Genomic DNA, 22,388 nt, shown 5'->3' on the forward strand with positions numbered 1-22,388 from the left:
TCTTCCCTGCTTTCATAACCTACATAAACACACATATATGCATGCATATTTATAAACCTAAGTCTACATTCTTCAAATGAGAGGAAAGGTACAAATAAGAACAAAATATAAAGTATGGTGGTGCATATCTTTAATGTCAGCATTCCAGGGGTGGGGCAGAGAGGCAAGAGAATCTCATAGTTTAAGACCAACTTGGTCTATATGAAGACCTTATCTCATTATCTCAAAAAAATTAAAATGAAAAAATCAAGGTATAATGATATACATGGCTGATGAAAAGCCACAGTTAACCTTTGTTTGCAACCTGAGAAAATTTTAATGAAAAAAAAAAAACATACATAACAGTAGTGTGCTGTGTTGTGCATCCCAGATTACTGTTTTGAGACTCTGGCACTCAAACACCAGCTACATGAAGTACTGAAGTCTACACTGTCAACGAATTCTTATCTGGTTATTTCAGACTGAAGAAAATTACTGCCAAGCCCACACTCCCTTCTCTGAGCAGATTATATCTAATAATATTCTTGTAGTGTCAGAATAAAAACTAACCATCCTCTCCTCAGTTTGAGTCATCTCTGAGGTCATCCCTCTGGAGTTCCCATAGAAGTGACTGAAGACTTTGTTGTGATTGCAGGTAAGTTCAGCTGTGCTCCCTGTCTGGGTTTGGTCTTTTATTCCTCTGACAAATAAAATTTTGAGAGCACCCCTGAAGAATAAATAGCCTGCACATGAATCTGTCTCCAAGTAAGCTCCCTGGGGAGGCTGTGCTGGGTGACATGAAAACTAGTTTTCATGCTTCAGATTTCAATCTACGTTTGCTGGCTTCATCTTTGCAGTCTTGATTCAGACCTGATAAAAATTACCAGTTGTCTTCCATTGGGTACAGTAACACACTAACGACAAAGATGGTTACTCTGTGACTCTTAGTGACTGCCAGGTGAACTGTACACAGTGTGGTGGATGCACTGTAGGAAGGGCACAGTCCTGTGAAGTATGATATCCTGCTATGAAATGAAGTGCCACTGAAGCTTTTTGAATTGTGGACCTTCTTTTGTCACTTCAGACAGGATTTGGAGTATGGCAGCATTTTAAGTCAGAGTTCCTTTGCCAGATCACTTGTTCTGTCCAAGTTCACTTCCATTTCTGGACACATAACCACTTCTTTCCAGCAATTAACAGATCTTAATCCCCACTACTAATTCTAGTCGTGTATCCTGTAACTAACACTGTTTCTTTACAATGCATTTTCTTGGCCACAATTGCTCAAAGCTGTGTCTGACTCATCAGACACGCTAGAGCCACTCTGCATAAATGTAGTTAACTGGGAATTTTCAAACCTTTATAAATCAGTTTACACTACACTAGCTTGAAATAAGCCACGGTAGGAGTATTTACATCACAGAATAAATTCTATAACTCAATGCTACCATAAGGGGGTTGCTGATACTTTTGCCAACATGCCACCAAATTTCTCCCACTCTACAACTTGACTCCTTGGTCACTTATTAGTGAATGTGAATGCTAAACTATGTTGTGGGGTACAGATTTTTAAAACTGCAATGGTCCAAATACATAGTATCATGCTGTGTCTAAGAGTGTAATTCTTAGTAACTCAAAACATTTTTCTCAGTGCCCTTTCCATAGTAAGAATTTGGAATCTTCCCATTCGTCCTGCTCAGAGGTTTTTGGGTGTTTTTTGTAGATGAAAGAATGATGATGATTATAAATCTTATTTTTAAAGATATATTATTCTATATATAACACTACCTCATAGCCACTGATTTCTAGTGACGTAATGTCGGTTGTGATCTGAAAATATTCAACATAAGATTTCGAATATGCAACTCATACATTTTAAATTGCTCCCAATTTCAGGCAGGGGATAAAATTCCTTCCATTCACAGTGTCCCTCCTGTATTTGAGGCATCTCTATTCAGCATATTTATGATGTCTGTGCTATTCACCCATCAGTCCCCTCTGATATCAGATCAAATGACACCATCCCACAGCCCTCAAATAGCTGTTATTCTGCCTAGAGATAACTTCAAAGAATAAGGCTAGTGTGCTGGCAATCCACTTATGCCAACAGAAAGACATAAAATACTTCCTCGCACCAAAAAACTGAAAAGACAAAAACTTTCTGAAAGAGACAGAAGAAAAAAAAGAAGAAACATTTGCTTAACTCTTGTTTTAAGAGTTCTATTTTTTTTTAGTTAATATCTCATAATATAAGTATCACAAATATTTGCATATAGGAAAATGTTAGGGTATATAGAAGGGTTGGTGTTATTGTTGGCTCAAAAATAAATTAATATTCTTAGTGTGTGTCCTCTGCAGGCAGAGAGGATTGCTCTTCCTGAGACTGGGAGAATGCTTTTATTCAATCACAGCATGTCTTGTATTTTTATATCAGTTATGATAGTGTGACTTTTTCTCAATTACAGTATGGAAAGCACTCTGCAATATAGATTCTATTACTTTAAATCAATACATTGTTTTGTGTATTATAACTGATTCACATAATTTCACCTTTTTAAAATAAATTTTGCAAAACTTATAAAATGTATGACGCAAGGAGTTTTTTTTTTTTTCTTTCAGATAATAATTCTTGTCCTTAAATGTCACCTGTCACAATCTTGCTCTGAGCTTTTCTGTTGTTGGCACTTGGAAATAAAATTTTAATGTGGCTAATGTTATTCTTTACCTATCATTTAAAAGGATAATATTGAAAGAATAGCTGTTTCAGTTATTAGAACCCTCCAAGGGAGGAATAAAAAATTAAGAGATTGCTTTGCCATTCTTTCTGCTGACATTTACACTGTGGCTGCTGCTGCTGCTGCTCAGACAGGAGATGCCCTGCCTATCACTTTGGATTTGTGAACCCTGTCAGGGAAGATGCTTTTGTGCCGCAGGCTCTGGGGCTGTGTCCTGTCAGCACTCTCTCACAATGCTGGGTCAGCAGCACAGCTGAAGTTCCTCTTCCTTATAGCTTAGGATCAGCATGCTGAACCTGCTTACTGAAGAGCTAAGGCGTGACTATGGGCAGCAAAGAGCTGGCATATCTAACAGGACGGTGACAGTCGCTGTCTGCTTGGCAGGCAAGCTGCCTGGTTCTTGTCCTCCACTATTCACACTTAATTTCCTAAATCAGTGCAAACGAATTCATATCAGGAATTACGGGACCTGCCAGATCATGGATGACAAAACGTGTGCATATCTTAATGTCCCAAGCTCTATTCTTACACAGCCGTGAATCCCCTTTTTGTAATGAAAAAGGATAGAAAACAATAACAGCCAGAGAGATGTGGAGCTTTGCACAACTATGGCAGACATTGAGAGCTGCCCAGATCAAGATAAACACCAGCACTTATGAGCTATTAAGACTTCCTATGCATATTACAACATAGCCAACATAAGTCAAATGTAATTTCCTTATGCATATTATACCATAGCTAGTTTTCTATGAAAAATTACAAAATATTACAAAAGCAAAATAATTTCAGTCTGAAAAGAGCAAGCAATTGCCAGAACCAAGACATGATGCTCATGTTGTAATTATGGAACCAGGACTTTAAAGTAACTGTAATTTATTTTTATTATTCTGGTGGAAAAGTAGAAAACATGTAAGAGCAAAAGGGCAATCTGAATTGAAAAATGTAAACTGAAAATTATAAATAAGTAGGTAAATAGATAGATGATCAATCGATCGATAGATGATCAATAGATATAGATAGATAGATAGATAGATAGATGATAGATAGATAGATAGATAGATAGATAGATAGATAGATAAACAGACAGATAAATGGAATTAACAACACTGGAACAGAAATGAAAAACACCATTAGTGAGCTCAGAGTACATCCAGTTGAGGTAAGGATTAGACAACTTGAGGAGACATCAGGCCTTAGCTAAAATGCTCAAAAAAGAAGTAGGAACAAACAACATTTAACAAAACAGTTACAATTTTAAAAGGCATAATATCTATGTATTTATTTACTTATTTACAATTTTCAGAAAATATTCACTTTTCAGTTCAGATTGCCCATTTGTTCTTGTATATAACTGGGATTTTCAGATGAGGGGAAGAAAATGAGAAATTAAAAAGAAAATGGTAATGATAAGAAGACTTCTAAAATGAATAAAAATACAGAACCATAAATCCAGAAATAATGAAGAAAAAGACACAGAATGAATGTCAGAAAGAAACTGCTAGGGACATTATTCTCAGAGTAAAGGAGCCCAAGACAAAATCAGTGTCTTGGAAGAATCTAGAAAAGGAAACACCTCACCCACAGAAGAACAGGTAGAGGGCCAATGATAGGGAGGGTGGGGAAGTTTCTGAAGAATCCCAAGAAGAATAAAGAGAGGTGATATAATTAAAGTGAAAAAAAATGAAACAAGCCAGAGTTATACCAACAAAGACATCACTCAAGCATAGCACAAAAAACAGGAAGAATTAGATAAACACAAACTGAAGAAATATATTTTCAGTAGAACTGCAAAAAAATATACTGTAAGGTATTGAAGCAGAAAGTAATACAGAACACAAATGGGTATTATGAGAAGGGGAAAGTAAAAGTTCATTCATTTTTATCTATTGTTAATTGGTGTAAAAAGAATTTCTATTTTTAAAATAAAAAATGTATTTTATAATGATGACATAAAATAAATTCTAGTAATCATAAGGATACAATTGAAGAATGGGAAAATCATTTGTGATATGACTTCTAATAGGAAGAAATGACCAAATGTCTACTCACCAGAAATAGTGCAGTAGCAACAGACCAAAGAAACGAATACACACGAGTCTAACTTAATTAACCAGTTAGTTTATTGTGCTTACTGACAGGATCATGTATGACTAAAAAAAAAAAAAAAAAAAAAAAAAAAAAAAGCTGCACCACAGAAAAGCCTATCTTCCTTGGGTAACAACTCAGTAAAGATGCATCCTTGGAACTCCCTACAAAATGCTCCAGCAGCAAAGTGAGTAGCAGAGCCTCTTCTCCCAAGCAAATCTTACTGCATATGCAACAATGTAGGAAAGCATATAAATTTATCACTTCCAGGAACTTCTTGAGCCTCTTGACTTCCCTTTACTTCCTGAGATTAACTTAAAGATCCTCCTTCTAAGAATGGATGTTTTAATTCAGAAATAAGAGCTACACAGCACCCTATAAGGTCTGAACTATTTGATAAGTAGTATGAACATTACTTAAAGACAGATTTAGATAACTTAGTAATGTATATTTGAAACTGTAAGAAGCCAATTAAAATAAAATAAATGAAGGAGTGTGATTGATAGGCCAAATAAAGGAAGACAAATTAAGTTATAAAATGCTAAATTAAAATCAAAGTAGAAAACAGAAAAGAGTTTTCCAGGTGGTCGCCTTAAAGATGAAGAATGTCAATTAAAGGGAAACATAGAATGGCTGAAAAATATATGTTGTTTTTATGTATATACGGGTTGAAAGTGAAGATATAGAAGACGTTTCATCTTCACTCCAACCAAAAGAAAATATAGGTCCCTGTTTTAATTTTAAAAAGTAAAGAATCAAAAAAAAAAAAAAAAAAAAAAAAAAAAAAAAAAAAAAAAAAAAAAAAGGAAAGTGATTAGTGATAAAGAAGGCATTGGAAAATGATGAAGGAATAAAATCTACATGAAAATGAAATCACCCACAAAGTGTAAGGGCTGAGGGGTAGAGGACTAGAGGACGGTAGAGGACTTTTCGACAGCCGCCGACCCGCAGCTTGAGAGCCCTGCACCGACTTTCGTGGAAGTCTGAGCCGGCTGTGCAGCTTTCCTCCTGTTCCTGCAACCATGTCCACCAACGAGAATGCTAATTCACCAGCTGCCCGGCTTAACAGGTTCAAGAACAAGGGGAAAGACAGTACAGAAATGCGCCGCCGCCGAATAGAGGTTAACGTGGAACTTAGAAAAGCTAAAAAAAGATGACCAGATGCTGAAAAGGAGAAATGTCAGCTCATTTCCTGATGACGCTACTTCTCCACTCCAGGAAAACCGAAACAATCAGGGTATTGTAAATTGGTCTGTTGAGGACATTGTTAAAGGCATAAACAGTAACAATTTGGAAAGCCAGCTCCAAGCTACTCAAGCTGCTCGGAAACTGCTTTCTAGAGAGAAACAGCCTCCTAGAGACAACATCATCCGGGCTGGTTTGATCCCAAAATTTGTGTCCTTCTTGGACAAAACTGATTGTAGCCCCATTCAGTTTGAATCTGCTTGGGCACTCACCAACATTGCTTCTGGAACATCTGAGCAGACCAAAGCTGTGGTAGATGGAGGCTCTATCCCAGCATTTATCTCTCTCTTGGCATCTCCCCATGCTCACATCAGCGAGCAAGCTGTATGGGCTCTTGGAAACATTGCAGGTGATGGTTCAGTTTTTCGAGACTTAGTTATCAAACATGGTGCAATTGACCCACTGTTGGCACTTCTTGCAGTTCCTGATCTGTCATCCTTGGCATGTGGTTACATACGTAATCATACCTGGACACTCTCAAACCTTTGTCGAAACAAGAATCCTGCATCCCCCTTAGATGCTGTTGAGCAGATTCTTCCTACTTTAGTTAGACTCCTGCACCACAACGATCCAGAAGTATTAGCAGATTCCTGCTGGGCTATTTCCTACCTGACTGATGGTCCAAATGAGCGATGGTTGTGAAGAAGGGAGTTGTTCCCCAACTTGTGAAGCTTCTGGAAGCTACGGAGCTGCCCATTGTGACTCCCGCACTGAGAGCCATAGGGAATATTGTCACTGGAACAGATGAGCAGACTCGGAAAGTGATAGACGCTGGAGCACTTGCAGTCTTTCCCAGCCTGCTAACAAACCCCAAAACTAATATTCAGAAGGAGGCCACGTGGACAATGTCAAACATCACAGCCGGACGCCAGGACCAGATACAGCAAGTTGTGAATCATGGCCTAGTCCCGTTTCTTGTTGGTGTCCTCTCTAAGTCAGATTTTAAGACACAGAAGGAGGCCGCATGGGCTATAGCCAACTATACCAGTGGTGGGACTGTTGAACAGATTGTGTATCTCGTTCATTGTGGGATAATAGAACCTTTGATGAACCTCTTGAGTGCAAAAGATACCAAGATTACTCAGGTTATTCTTGATGCCATTTCAAATATCTTTCAGGCTGCCGAGAAACTAGGTGAGACAGAAAAACTCAGTATAATGATTGAAGAATGTGGAGGCTGAGATAAAACTGAAGCACTACACAGCCATGAAAACGAGTCTGTATACAAGGCCTCATTAAACTTAATTGAGAAGTACTTCTCAGTGGAGGAGAAGAAAGATTCAAAATGTGGTGCCAGAAACTACCTCTGAAGGCTTTGCCTTCCAAGTTCAGGATGGAGCTCCCGGGACCTTTAACTTCTAATGTCAGCCAAGGCACAAAGTTGTCAGCTATGTGCTGTGCAATCGTGTGTCCTCATACATTTGTCTCACTGTTTCTCTACTAAGAACTCTTTTTAAATGTGGTTTGTTATTGTAGCACTTTTTACAAAAGAAACTATACTTGAACAGTTACAAACTGTACATACTCTATGAGGCTGTCCTCTGAGTTTATTTCTATGTGGGATTTCGTACCCTGTCATGTCCTGTAAATAAAAGTTAAGTTCCATTCTTCTTAAAAAAAAAAAAAGAAAGAAAGAAAATGAAGTCATCCTAAATATATATGTCCCTAAACACAACACATAGTGAACATGAGGCAACAATGATAAAATCCAGTAGGAGTATAGATAGACTGGGGTACTCTGGTAGCTGGAAGATACAGTACTGGTCTTTTAGTAATTGATACAGCCAGCAGAAGGGAACTCAGAAAGGATAGTGATACCAATTGACAGCACTATCAATCAATTTGATCTAATTTATATACAACCCCATCAACAACTAAAGAGCACACATTTTACAAAGTTCACAGAGAATTTTCACCACATTGCTTCAATGACCTCCAGAGAACCTTGACAAATGTAACAATGAAAATATGTAAAGTGTGGGTTCTGACCAAATGGAAATAAAGTAGAAGTCATTAGCAAAATTTAAAAAGGAATGTGTAAATAAAAAGAAATTAAATGATAAAATCTGAAATTACCTATGAATCAAACAATAAGTCTCCAGAGAAACTTAACACATTTGAATTAAATACAAATGAAAACAGAATTTCTCAAAAGTAGTGATGGTTTTTAAATAGAAGTCTATAGCATTGAATACATAATTAGAAAAGAATAAAGACCTAAAATGGATAGTCACAGAGTCATAGCAAACTATACAGCATGAAGATTATTGAAAATCTTTAAGAAGTTGAATAAATTCTACAATACAGTATAAAATATTTTTTAAATGAACTACACTATAAATATACGAAAAGGAATCATGGGAAAGGGAATGGAAAACATTCTGATATTGCAATTTAATATTGTGTTACCTTACGAAGTTTCACATAGCACTGTACTGGTGTAGAAAAGTTAGATCTGGTCCCCCAAAAGACCATCAATTCTAGAACTACTTCAAATGCATTCTTGAGTCAAACAACTGAATCAATGGGCAAGAGGAGATCCAGCTTTCTCACAGTTGGGGTGGGAGTCTGAGGTAAGCAAGGATGGTAAGTAGCTAGTGTATGATACCTCACGATGAACTCAGCCTATCATAACATCATTTTATCCCATTATAAATATAGACAATAGCATATAGAAATATCTGAATGTATGTAATACTTAAAAATAAATTCATAACAATGTATATGTGTTAATGTATGCTAATGTGACCCAGGAGCCAACTGTGGGATTTCAGTAGTCAAGCAATGAAATAGAAAAGGCACTGTTGCTTACAGCTAAAGTATACTGCAGACATCCATACATCCAAACAGACAGCAATAAATGATCAACCAAATTAATCAATGGAATGGACCACAAATGAATTTTTCAAAAATTATTTTGAAATATTAGAGACTTCCACGTACTGTAGGTGCTCAGCCTTCAAAAATGAAAGACATAACATTGACTAAGCATGGGAGAACAGATAATGAAAACAGCCTCATCTTTATTTAAGATTCATGATGGTTAATTCTGATTGTCAATTTAGGGCCTAGCACCACATAGGAGACAATGCCCTGGGTATGTCTTTGAAGGATCAGGAACACTCACTTTAGTTGTGGCAAGCACCATTTCCAAGTCTGGGACCGAGAACTAAATATAAGACAGAAAGCAAATTGAGCTGTAGTACTCTGTAGACTAGAAATGAGATGATGAACTGTATCCCTCAACCAGAGCCAAAATCAGTGTTTTCTCACTTAAGTCTCTCCTGCTGGGTAGTCAAGCACAGCATGAGAAAAGTCACTAAAACACATGGTGGAGGTCAACAGAGATGAATCCTGTTGATATAGACGCCCAAGATACAATGCAACAAAAATGGAATTTTATCTCTCTGCTATATGCCTAAAACTTTACATTAGTCTAACTAGTCTAGAGAAAAACATCTATAAAATGTGTAAGTAAACCACCTCAAAAGTTCAAGACTATATAGCAATATATCTATGCCAAAACAAAAAATGCCATGAAAAAATATGCCAAGAAAAATACTCAAAAGTATTTTGATAAGAGAAGAAAAACTAAACCAGTGCAACTTAAGCAATGAAGGAGGAGCTTCTGAGCACTGAGTGTGAGCTAGCGGGAGTTCCGGAAGACACTGGGAGGAAGGTGACCAGCGGGAGACAGCCGGCAAAGTGGAGCAGTGGAGCAGGTTTATGAATGATTGTCTCGTTCATTAGGCCATCTGGCTTTGCTATGGCAGTAACTCAGAGTTAGGGCCTACCCCTGCCTTCCTGAGAGACTAAAGGACAGAGCTTTTATCTCCTTCTGGGCTTAGATGGTACCTCAATCCTCAAAGACAGACATGCCTCGATTTCAAAACTGGATGCAAACTGGAAGAACATTTAAAATGTTTTAACAGGCAGGGGAATAATTTAGAATGTCAATTTTTAAAAGTAAATCTTTTTATGAAACTACTAATCAAAAAGTTGTGTTAAGTGTAGATAAGCTGAGAGAACATTAAGCCATCTACATGATGTCAAAGCAAAGAGAAGTCTAAAGACATATGGCCACTGAATTAAATAGAGTATACCAAGACAGGCCTTGGGAAACAAAAAAAGAGAAGGAAACTTTTTAAAAATTCAAATAAAGTACGAACTCTAACAATAATGCATAAACATTTGGTTCAATAATTATGACAAATGTACTATAAAGACCCAAGATATTAACAACAGAAGTGACTGAGATTTATGGAGGGTCTCACTATCTTTCTGTTTTCAGTAACTCCAAAACCATTTTAAAATGAAAAGTTTATTAAAAAGTAATAACTCTACCCTGATCTGAGCCTTTGGATGTAATTTTCTTCTTGTTTAAAAAATTTGTTTATTTTATAAAAGCAGTAACTACCACAGACATAGAAATAATAATTGTAGTAGTTTCTCATGTGGCAGGCATTAGGATCATTCTTGTATATGGAGAAACTCTGGGGAAAACTGCTACTCCAGAAAGGAAGGTCCTATGTGAGGTCTCTGAGACCGTTTAAAGTCATCATTAAGAATATAATAAAATTAAACTGCATCCTACAAAGACTCCAAGAAAATGTGATAGATGTTGGGGTGAAGCCTTAGCATCAGTTATTAACACACTGATTCTAACTTCACTTTTCTTATGCACAACCATCTAGGGAGTCACATCAAGACTGATATGTATGCTGATGGTAGAGTTTTTGGCAGAATTCAGATAAAGAGAAGGTGGAGCGTGATATCAGGAACTTCAGAGAAAACTGACCAGAGAAATTAGAGAGGTGCTGATACATTGTGATGTACCAGGATTGGGCAGTTAAGGAAGAAAAAAAAAAAAAAAAACTATGAAAAACAGGGCATGCTATAATAACCAGGTCTATATGCTAATTAGCTAATAGATATTTAGAAAAAATGCCTCTGAACTGGGACACATTAGTCTGAGTTTGAATGGGCAGGCTTGACTGAGCTCCAGACTCAGCAATTTACTAACCACCAGAAAAAAAGTGACAAGAGACAGACTGGCTATGTCAGTTAAATTGTTTACAGCATTTTCTTTTCTTTAAAAACTGTTTTTAAGAGACTCCCCTTCCTCCCCTCTCCCAGATCTAAGGCCTGGCACAGACCTCCTGGTCTGCTCCTGTGTGGACACTGGATGCTGAGACATCCTAGAGGGACCACTGAACCCAGAGCTGCAGGTAAGAACACTCATACACTGCCCTATGCCTATAGCTGGGTTCAGGGAGCACTCAGGTTCCAGCAGACACCCAAACCCCGCCCTTGCAGAATACCACTCCCCTTCTGCCCGTCTCCCGGATCTGAGGCCTGGAGCAGACCCCTGCCTGATCTGCTCCTGTGTGGACACCATATCCCGAGACATCCTAGAGGGAACACTGAACCCAGAGCTGCAGAGGAACAACTGATCTCAGAGGGACAGACACCATATCCCGAGACATCCTAGAGGAGCCACTGCACTTAGAGCAGTGGACACCTTATCCTGAGACATCCTAGAGGAGACACTGCACCCAGAACAGCAGATACCTAGCTGGTCTGCTACCTTGGAAACACCATATCCCAAGACATCCTAGAGGAAACACTGTACTCAGAGCAGCTGGAGCTCAGGATTAAAAGATCACAGAGACATCTGGACCCTGAGGAGATCAGACACAAGCAAGGTAACTGGAAAGGCAGGCTCCAGTCAGAGACAGCAAGTACAGGTAGCATTAGAGTTAACCAGATGGCAAAAGGCAAGAGCAAGAACGTAAGCAACAGAATCCAAAGTTACATGGCATCATCAGAACCCAGTTCCCCCATCATAGCAAGCCCTGAACACCCCATCACACCGGAAAAGCAGGATTTAGAATTAAAATCACTTCTCATGACAATGATAGAGGACTTTAAGAAGGACATAAATAACACTCTCAAAGAATTTAAGGAGAACACAGGTAGACAGGTAGAAGCCCTTAAAGAGGAAACACAAAAATCCCCTACAGAATTGCGAGAAAACACAACCAAACAGGTGAAGGAATTAAACAAAACCATCCAAGATCTAAAAATGGAAGTAGAAACAATAAAGAAATCATAAAAGGAGACTACCCTGGAGATAGAAAACCTAAAAAAAAGATCAGGAGTCATAGACACAAGTATCACCAACAGAATACAAGAGATGGAAGAGAGAATCTCATGTGCAGAAGATACCATGGAAAACATTGACACAGCTGTCAAAGAAAATGCAAAATACAAAAAGCTCCTAACCCAAAATATACAAGAAATCCAAGACACAATGAGAAGGCCAAACCTAAAGATAATAGGTATAAATAAGGGTGAAGACTCCCAACTTAAAGGACCAGTAAATATCTTCAACAAAATCATAGAGGAAAACTTTCCTATCCTATAGAATGATATATCCATAAATATACAAGAAGCCTACAGAACTCAAAATAGTTTAGACCAGAAAAGAAATACCTCCCTCCACATAATAATCAAAACATCAAATGTACAAAACAAAGAAAAAATATTAAAAGCAGTAAGGGAAAAAGGTAAAGTAACATATAAAGGCAGACATATAAGAATTATACCAGACTTCTTACCAGAGACTATAAAAGCCAGAAGATCCTGGACAGATGTCATGTTGTTAGCCAACTTTTAGCAGAAAGCGGCTATCAGCTTTGCAGTCATCTTGAGCCATATACCCTGACATGAGACTTGGATTACAATAGCCTACAACAGCTGAGCACACTCTGATAATCTTGGTTTAGATACCTTGGGTGTGTGAGATTAAAGGTGTGTGAGATTAAAGTTGTTTAACTTAAGAGTGTGACTTAGAGATCAGATTTAGAGACAAGAACTAAGGGCATGATTAAAGGTGTGACTTAGAGGCATGGCTTAGAAGTGAGACATATAAAAGGCAGAGACAGACAGAACAATTTGGAGGATCAGAGAATCAGACACTTTAGAGAGAACAATTTGGAGTAACAGAGATTCAGACACTAGGAGTAGGAGTAGACATTAGACACTTGGAAGAGAACAATGAGTACAACTAGGAACTAGGAACTAGGAACTAGGAACTCAAGATTTGGGACTTGGACTAGGAAGAGAGACTGAAGAATAAACGGGACTGAATTACACTCTGTCTGGTCTCCATTCTTCGAGTCCATCCTAACTCTCTCTCTTGCTGAACCCTGACCCGTGGACCAGAGCAGCAGCTTGGGCCAGGAAACAGTGGCCGCCAAGCAAGGAGTGGAGAGGGCCTCAACATTTTTGGCCACCCAAAGTGAGGCTCCAGCTCGGGCCTCAAATTTTAGGCCGCCCAAAGTGGGCCAGCTTAGGCCCCAACAATGTCATACAGACCCAAAGAGAACACAAATGCCAGCCCAGACTACTATACCCAGCAAAACCCTCAATCAATATAGAAGAAGAAAACAAAATATTCCATGACAAAACAAAATTTACACAATATCTTACCACAAATATAGCACTTCAAAGGATAATTGGTGGAAATCTCCAACACAAGGAGGGAAACTACAACTTAGAAAAAGCAAGAAAGTAATCTTCCAACAACCCCAAAAGAAGATAGCTACACAAACATAAATCTACCTCCAATAACAAAAATAACAGAAAGCAACATTCATTTTTCCTTAATATCTCTTAATATCAATGGACTCAATTTTCCAATAAAAAGAAATAGACTATCAGACTGGATACATAAGCAAAACCAAGCATTTTGCTGCATACAGGAAACGCACCTCTGTGAAAAACACAGACACTACCTCAGAGTAAAAGGACGGAGAACAATCTTCCAAGCAAATGGTCCCAAGAAACAAGCTGGAGTAGTGATTCTAATACCAAATAAAATCGATTTTCAATCAAAAGTAATCAAAAAAGATAAGGAAGGATACTTCATATTCATCAAAGGGAAAATGTACCAAGATGAACTCTCAATTCTGAACATCTATGCCCCAAATTCAAGGGCACCTAAAGAATTGCTCAACATCCTTAGTCATCAGGGAAATGCAAATCAAAACAAACCTGAGATACCACCGCACACCAGTCATAATGGCTAAGATCAAACACTCAGGTGTTAGTAGACACTGGTGAGGATGTGGAGAAAGAGGAACACTCCTCCATTGTTGGTGGGATTGCAAGTTGGTGCAACCACTCTGGAAATCAGTCTGGCGGTTCCTCAGAAAATTGGACATAGCATTACCTGAGGACCCAGCTATACCACTCCTGGGCATATACCCAGAAGATGCTCCAACATATAACAAGAACATATGCTCCATTATGTTCATAGCAGCCTTATTTATGATAGCCAGAAGCTGGGAAGAACCCAGATGTCCTTCAACAGAAGAATGGGTCCAAAAAATGTGGTACATTTACACAATGGAGTACTACTCAGCTATTAAAAATAATGAATTCGAGGAATTCTTAGGTAAATGGATGAAACTAGAAATTGTCATCCTGAGTGAGGTAACCCATTCACAAAAGAACACACGTGGTATTTACTCACTGATAAATGGATGTTAGCCCAATAGCTTGAAATATCGAAGACTCAACTCACAGATCACATGAAGCTCATGAAGAAGGAAGACCAAGTGGGGATGCCTCAGTCCTACTTAGAAGGAGTAACAAAAATATTCAAGGGACCAAATATGGAAACAAAATGTGGGACAGAAACTGAAGGAAGGGCCATCTGGAGAGCATTCCACCTGTGTATCTATCCCATGCACAGTCACGTAAGCTAGACAGTGATGTAAATGGCTGGAAGTGCATGTTGACAAGAACCTGATATAGCTGTCTCCTTAGAGGTCTACCAGAGACTGACACATTCAGAGGATGATGCTCACAGCTAACCACTGATATGATCAAGGGTTTTCCAATGGAGAAGTTAGAGAGAAGACTGAAGGAGCAGAAAGGGTTTGTGACCCCATGAGGAGAGCAACAATACCAACCAACCAGAGCTCCCCAGGGTCTAAACCACCAGCCTGGGAGCACATAGAAAGGGACCCATGACTCCAGCTGTATATGTAGAGGAGGATGGCCTTGTCGGGCATAGGTGGGAGAGGAGATTCTTGGTCCCATTAAGGATGAACACCGAGTTGGGGGGAATGTGAGGGTGGGGAGGTGGGAGTGGAGGGGAGTAGGTGGGGCCACATCCTCATAGAAGCATGAGGAGGGGGGATGGGAGAGGAAGTTCCTGGGTGATGGGGGGAAGTGAGGTAAAGGGATAAAATCTGAAATGTAAATATAATACCCAATAAAAATAAATAAATAAATAATGATTTTTAGAAATGTTAGACAAATGAGTGGTATTTTTAACATTTAAAATAATATTAATTTTATGTGTATATGTAAGCTGCATTTATTTTGTGTGCGTATATAAGGAGCAGCTGCTTGTGTGGTCTTTTTCCTCGATGATTACTCTAGTGTAATTTTTTTAAACAGCCTCTTACAGAACCTGGAGCTCCCTGCTTTGACTAGATTATGTACTCAGTGAGGCCTTAGATCCACCTATCTTCATTTCCCGGCACTGGGGTTACAGATGCACATTGCCATGGCTTTTTTGTGGGTGCTGGTATTGGAATTCAGACCCTTATAATTGTGCCGCAAGTTCTTTCCATGACTTCTTCCCAGCCCTGCAATATATTTTTAAAATACTATATCACAGCATTTTCTTGGAGGCATATAGCTGAGATCACATGAAATCTGACACCCTGAAATAAAGAAAAATTAATTGATATTAAGGCAGAATGTTAGTGAATTAAATTTTGTTAGAATGCTGTCATATGTTTTGATATAATAGAGGCTAAAATGCATATAGATAGAATGCAATTGTGTGAAGTGGTAAACATTTCAGTGGTTATTTCATATAATACCAGTATTCTTTGTTCATAATTTTATTATAGCACTAACATCATGCTTTGTGAATTTTTGTAGACTTTTTAGTTTGGTATTAACTTATTGTACAAAACTCCAAATGGACTATTAATAACAGAGCTGCTTACAAATAATGACTATACAAAGAAAACAATCAAAATAAACCTTTTTAGTACCAACTGTTAAAGTAGAATACTGAGCCAATTATTTGTATTTAATATTTCTTTTTATCTTCTTGATTTAATCCTGCCTGTTTATATTTATGTTTGTGTATCTCCACATGTGTTCATACCTAAGAGGTGGTTGCATGTTGTGTAATGTGAACTTGCATGTGCACATGAGTGCAAACAGAAGCTATAGGCAAACCTTTCATGCTGTTCCTAGAGCTTTGTCTGTGTTATATATTATATTTCTCCCAAAAAAGTATCTCTCATTGGTCTGAAATTCGTCACTTATATTAGGCTGGCTACTTAGTGATGCTTAGGATTTTGCATGTCCCTGCCTCCCCAGTGCTGGGCTCTAAAGTCTGTGGCAACACACTTGCTTTTTTTTAGGTATTCCGAAGATCAACCTCAGGTCCCCATGCTTGCCAAGTAAATGCTACTAACTGAACCATTCCTTCACACCTAATTTGTTTGTTTGTTTGTTTTGTCTATTACTTTTTAATTCCTTGAGACATTCACAGAAATGTCTCTATACTTATATTTATATTAATAAATATATTTACTTATAATATAATATATACTTATATTTATACTTGCAGTAGAACAGTACCAAGAAAAATAATTTATTATTCTATAAATTTTTAAATTGTACTTATATCCTATCATAAATTTCATATTTTTCCAAATACTTAAAAGATTGCCTAATGTGTAAGAAGCAAGCAGTTCCAAATTAACTTTGGAAGACAGTCTCTTGATTATTGAATAACAAATTATTATTGAATACTAAAACTCAGGATTAAGAGAGCCTAGAATTGAACAGAATGGCTCTCTCAGAATCATTAATTAGTTAAGATGAGAACTAGTAATTAATATTAGAAATGCCACTACACCAGTAAGGACATTAGGAATTTGCAGGACTTCTTTTTATTCTGCCATTAAGAGGCACACATTTTATTTTATAAGATTAAATGCCTCCTTGACTGATAAGCATTAATAACAGTTTTATAAGAGTAAAAAAATTAAGCTAATAAAAATCTGTCAAAATATAATTTAACTAATATGTAGATGTCATTGACTAATTTGTATTTTGAAGAATGTATTTTTAGGACACCAAACATCATTGTTCATACTTGAAGTTTTCATCTTTCTCCTATATCATCATTCTGAACAATGCTGTGATATTCCTTGTTAGAAACACTATATGTTGAACAAGCATGAATTTCTACCAGGAATCATGAACTCTTTGTAGGTTGCTGACATGTTTACTAGGCTTCCTTACTTTTGCCGCTTGCACAAGTGCAATTGAGTCAATGCTTCTAGAACCATGTGGAGAAACCAACCTTGGAAGACAGTTTCTAGACTACTGAAAAGCAAATGCCTCCCTCTAGGATTAAAATAGCATGGACTTGAGTGGAACATACATTCTCAGACTCAATAGGCATTTCCAGTTTCCATGTCTACTATCTGTATGTGAGTAGCATAATAATATACCTAAATGTTAATATACCTAAATGTTAATCCAACTCCCCTTCCTGTCTCTGTTGAACTCAATAGGCATTTCCAGTTTCCATGTCTACTATCTGTATGTGAGTAGCATAAATAATGTTGAACCACAGGAGAAAAGAAAACAATATACCATGACCAAGTCTCCAGCACAGAGTAAGGCAATAATTTGGATAGAAGACCTGAATCTTCAGGTGAGTATGGAGAATGTGATTACCAAATATAAAACATCTACTTTTCTTACTGATCTGTGATAAAATGGTCTTCTCAGAGCTTGAACTCTAATGGAGGTAAGATGGCTACCTGGGAGTCTGTATCTCCTACCTGACAGAAGTTGGCAGAGAAGGCATACTGTTACTAAAAATAAGTCTCATAGTTGGGACAAAACATAAGGGGCATGTTATGTCAACCTTCAGGACGAGCCCCAGGAAGCAGCACAGTGACCTAAGCAAAGGAAAAGAATAAAGAAGAAGGTGGTAGAGGGTGAAGAGAAGGCTTGGCAGGAGAAAGAAAGAATGGAAAAAGGAAAGGTGAAGAAAACATGGCAAGAGAAGAAAAGAAAAGGGGAAAGGAGAGGAGAAAAGAGGAGAGGAGATAGGGAAGGCAACAGAGACAGGAAGGGGAGTTGGATTAACATTTAGGTATATTAATAGATGTACAAATGACCTCTATAGATCATAAGCTCCATGGCCTGCCAAAGGCCTTGCACAGATTTCCAAGCAAATGGTCCCAAGAAACAAGATTTAGTAACCATTCTAATATCAAATAAAATTGACTTTCAACCAAAAGTAATCAAAAAAAAATAAGGAAGAGCACTTTATACTTATCAAAGGAAAAATCTACCAAGATGAACTCTCAATTCTAAACATCTATACTCCAAATGCAAGGGCAACCACATACATAAAAGAAACTGCTAAATCTCAAAGCACACATTGCACCTCACACAATAATAGTGAGGGATTTCAACACCCCACTCATAGCAATGGACAGATCATAGAAACAGAAACTAAACAGAGACACAATGGAATTAACGGAAGTTATGAACCAAATGGATTTAACAGATATCTATAGAACATTTCATCTCAAAACAAAAGAATATACCTTTTTCTCAGCACCTCATGGTACCTTCTCCAAAATGGACCATATAATTGGACACAAAACAGGCCTCAACAGATACAAAAAGATTGAAATAATCCCTTGCATATTATCAGATCACCAAAAACTAAAGCTGGTCTTCAATAATAACAAAAACAATGGAAAGCCCACATATAAGTGAAAACTGAATAAAGCTCTACTCAACCATGACTTGGAAGGAAGAAATAAAGAAAAAAAAAAATAAAGACTTTTTAGAATTTAATGAAATGAGGAAACATCATACCAAAACTTGTGGGACTCCATGAAAGCAGTGATAAGAGGAAAACTCATAACTCTAAGTATCTACAAAAAGAAACTGGAGAGAGCATACACTAACAACTTGACAGCACACCTGAAAGCTCTAGAACAAAAAAAAAAAAAAAGCAAATACATACAAGAGGAGTAGATGGCAGGAAATAATCAAACTTGGGGCTGAAATAAACCAAGTAGAAACAAAAAGAACTATACAAAATGTCAACAAAACAAGAAGCTGGTTCTTTGAGAAAATCAACAAGATAGATAAACCCTTAGCCAGACTAACCAGAGGGCACAGAGACAGTATCCAAAATAAAATCAGAACTGAAAAGGGAGACATAACAACAAAAACTGAGAAAATTCAAAAAATCATCAGATCCTACTACAAAAACCTGTACTCAACAAAATTGGAAAATCTGGATGAAATGAACAATTTTCTAGACAGATGCCAGTTACCAAAGTTAACTCAGATATATCATCTTAAGAGTACCATAATCCTTAAAAAAATAGCAACAGTCATTAACAGTCTCCCCACCAACAAAAGCCCAGGACCAGATGGTTTTAGTGCAGAATTCTATCAGACCTTCAAGGAAGACCTAATACCAATTCTCTTTGGACTATTCCACAAAACAGAAACAGAAGGAACACTACCCAATTCTATGAAGCCACAATTACACTTATACCTAAACCATACAAAGACAGAACAAAGAAAGAAAATTTCAGACCAATCTCCCTTATGAATATCAATGCAAAAATACTCAATAATTCTGTTCTCACAAACAGAATCTGAGAATACATCAAAACAATCAACCATCATGATCAAGTAGCCTTTATCCTAGGAATGCAGGGATGGTTCAATATTTGAAAATCCATCAACATAATACAGTATATAAACAAACTCAAACAAAAGAAAACCACATGATCATCTCACTAGATGCTGAGAAAGCATTTGACAAAATTCAACATCCTTTCATGGTAAAAGTCTTGGAAAGATCAGAAAGTCAAGGCCCATACCTAAACATAGTAAAAGCAATATAGAGCAAACCAGTAGCCAACACCAAACTAAATACAGAGAAACTTGAAACAATCCTACTAAAATCAGGCACTAGACAAGACTGCCTACTCTCTTCCTATCTATTCAATATAGTACTGGAAGTCCTAGCCAGAGCAATTAGACAACAAAAGGAAGTCAAAGGGATACAAATAGGAAAGGAAGAATTCATTTCACTATTTGCAGATGATATGATAGCATATATAAGTGACCCTAAAATTTCCACTAGAGAACTCCTAAACCTGATTTAAAGAAAAAACTTTAGCAAAGTGGCTGGATATAAAACCAACTCAAACAAATCAGTAGACTTCCTCTACTCAAAGGTTAAAGAGGCTGAGATAGAAAGTAGGGTAATCACACCCTTCACAATAGTCACAAATAATATAAAATACCTTGGTGTAATTCTGACCAAGGCAGTGAAAGATCTGTATAACAAGAACTTCAAGTCTCTGAAGAAAGAAATCGAAGAAGATCTCAGAAGATGGAAAAATCTCACATGCTCGTGGATTGGCAGGATTAATATAATAAAAATATAATATAATAAAAAAGCAATCTACAGATTCATTGCAATCCTTATCAAAATTCCAAATCAATTCTTCATAGAGATAGAAAATTTGCAAATTAATTTGGAGTAACAAAAAAACCCAGGATAGTGAGAACTATTCTCAACAATAAAAAAACTTCTGGGGGAATCACCGTCCCTGACCTCACACTGTACTACAGAGCAATAGTGATAAAAACTACATGGTATTGGTAAAGAGAGAGGCAGGAAGATCAATGAAATAAAATTGAAGACCCAGAAATGAACCCACATACCTATGATCACTTGATCTTTGACAAAGGAGCTAAAACCTTCCAGAGGAAAAGGAACAGCATTTTCAATAAATGGTGCCGGTTTAACTAGAGGTCAGCATGTAGAAGAATGCAAATCAATCCATTCTTATCTCCTTGTACAAAGCTCAAGTCCAAGTGGATCAAGGACCTTCACATAAAACCAGATACACTAAAACTAATAGAAGAGAAGGTGAGGAAGAACCTCGAATACCTAGGCACAGGGGAAAAGTTCCTGAACAGAACACCAATGGCTTATGCTCTAAGATCAAGAATTGACAAGTGGGATCTCATAAAATTGCAAAGTTTCTGTAAAGCAAAGGACACTGTCAATAAGACAAAATGACCACCAACAGATTGGAAAAAGATCTTTACCAATCCTATATCAGATAGAGGACTAATATCTAATATATAAAAATAACTCAAGAAATTAGACTCCAGAAAATCAAATAAAGCTATAAAAATGGGGTACAGAGCTAAACAAAGAATTTTCAACTGAGGAAACTCAAATGGCAGAGAGGCACCTAAAGAAATGTTCAACATCCTTAGTCATCAGGGAAATGCAAATCAAAACAACTCTGAGATTCCACCTCACACCAATCAGAATGCCTAAGATCAAAAACTCTGGTGATAGCAAATGCTGGTGAGGATGTGGAGAAAGAGAAACACTCCTCCATTGTTGGTGTGATTGCAAGTTGGTGCAACCACTCTGGAAATCAGTCTGGCAGTTCCTCAGAAAACTGGACATAGCATTACCTGAGGACCCAGCTATACCACTCCTGGGCATATACCCAGAAGATGCTCCAACATATAACAAGAACATATGCTCCACTATGTTCATAACAGCTTTATTTATAATTAATTGCCAGAAACTTGAAAAAACCCAGATGTCCTTCAACAAAGGAATGGTTACAGAAAATGTGGTACATTTATAAAATGGAATATTACTCAGCTATTAAAAACAATGAATTTGAGAAATTCTTAGGCAAATGGGTGGAACTAGAAAATATTATCCTGAGTGAGATAACCCAATCACAAAAAAACACACATAGTATACACTCTCTGATAATTGGATATTAGCTCAAAACCTCAAAATATCCAAGATACAACTCACAGACCACATGAAGCTCATGAACAAGGAAGACCATAGTGTGGGTGCTTTGGTCCTTAGAAGGAGTAACAAAATATTCATGGGAACAAATATGGAGACAAAGTGTAGGACAGAAACTGAAGGAGGGGCTGTCTGGAGACTATTCCACCTGGGTATCCATCCCTTGTGCAGTCACCAAAGACAGACAGACAGAAGCTGATATGGGTGCCAGGAAGTGCATGCTGAAAGGAGCCTGATACAGATGTCTCTTTTGAAGTCTGCCAGAGCTTGAAATATACAGAAGCGGAAACTCACAACTAACCATTGAACTGATCATGGGTTCCTAATGGAGGAGTTAGAGAGAAGACTAAAGGAGCTGAAAGGGTTTGTAGCCTCATGGGCAGAACAAA

At 37.5% G+C, this 22,388-nt stretch overlaps 1 pseudogene; it reads left to right on the forward strand.

The window, feature by feature from the left end:
• The first annotated feature begins 5,722 nt into the window (after positions 1-5,722).
• LOC117724596 (importin subunit alpha-1 pseudogene) lies at positions 5,723-7,439 on the forward strand (annotated as a pseudogene).
• The last annotated feature ends 14,949 nt before the right edge of the window (positions 7,440-22,388 follow it).

The sequence above is a fragment of the Arvicanthis niloticus genome, chromosome 20, assembly GCF_011762505.2.
Source record: "Arvicanthis niloticus isolate mArvNil1 chromosome 20, mArvNil1.pat.X, whole genome shotgun sequence".
Taxonomy (NCBI): Eukaryota; Metazoa; Chordata; class Mammalia; order Rodentia; family Muridae; genus Arvicanthis; species Arvicanthis niloticus.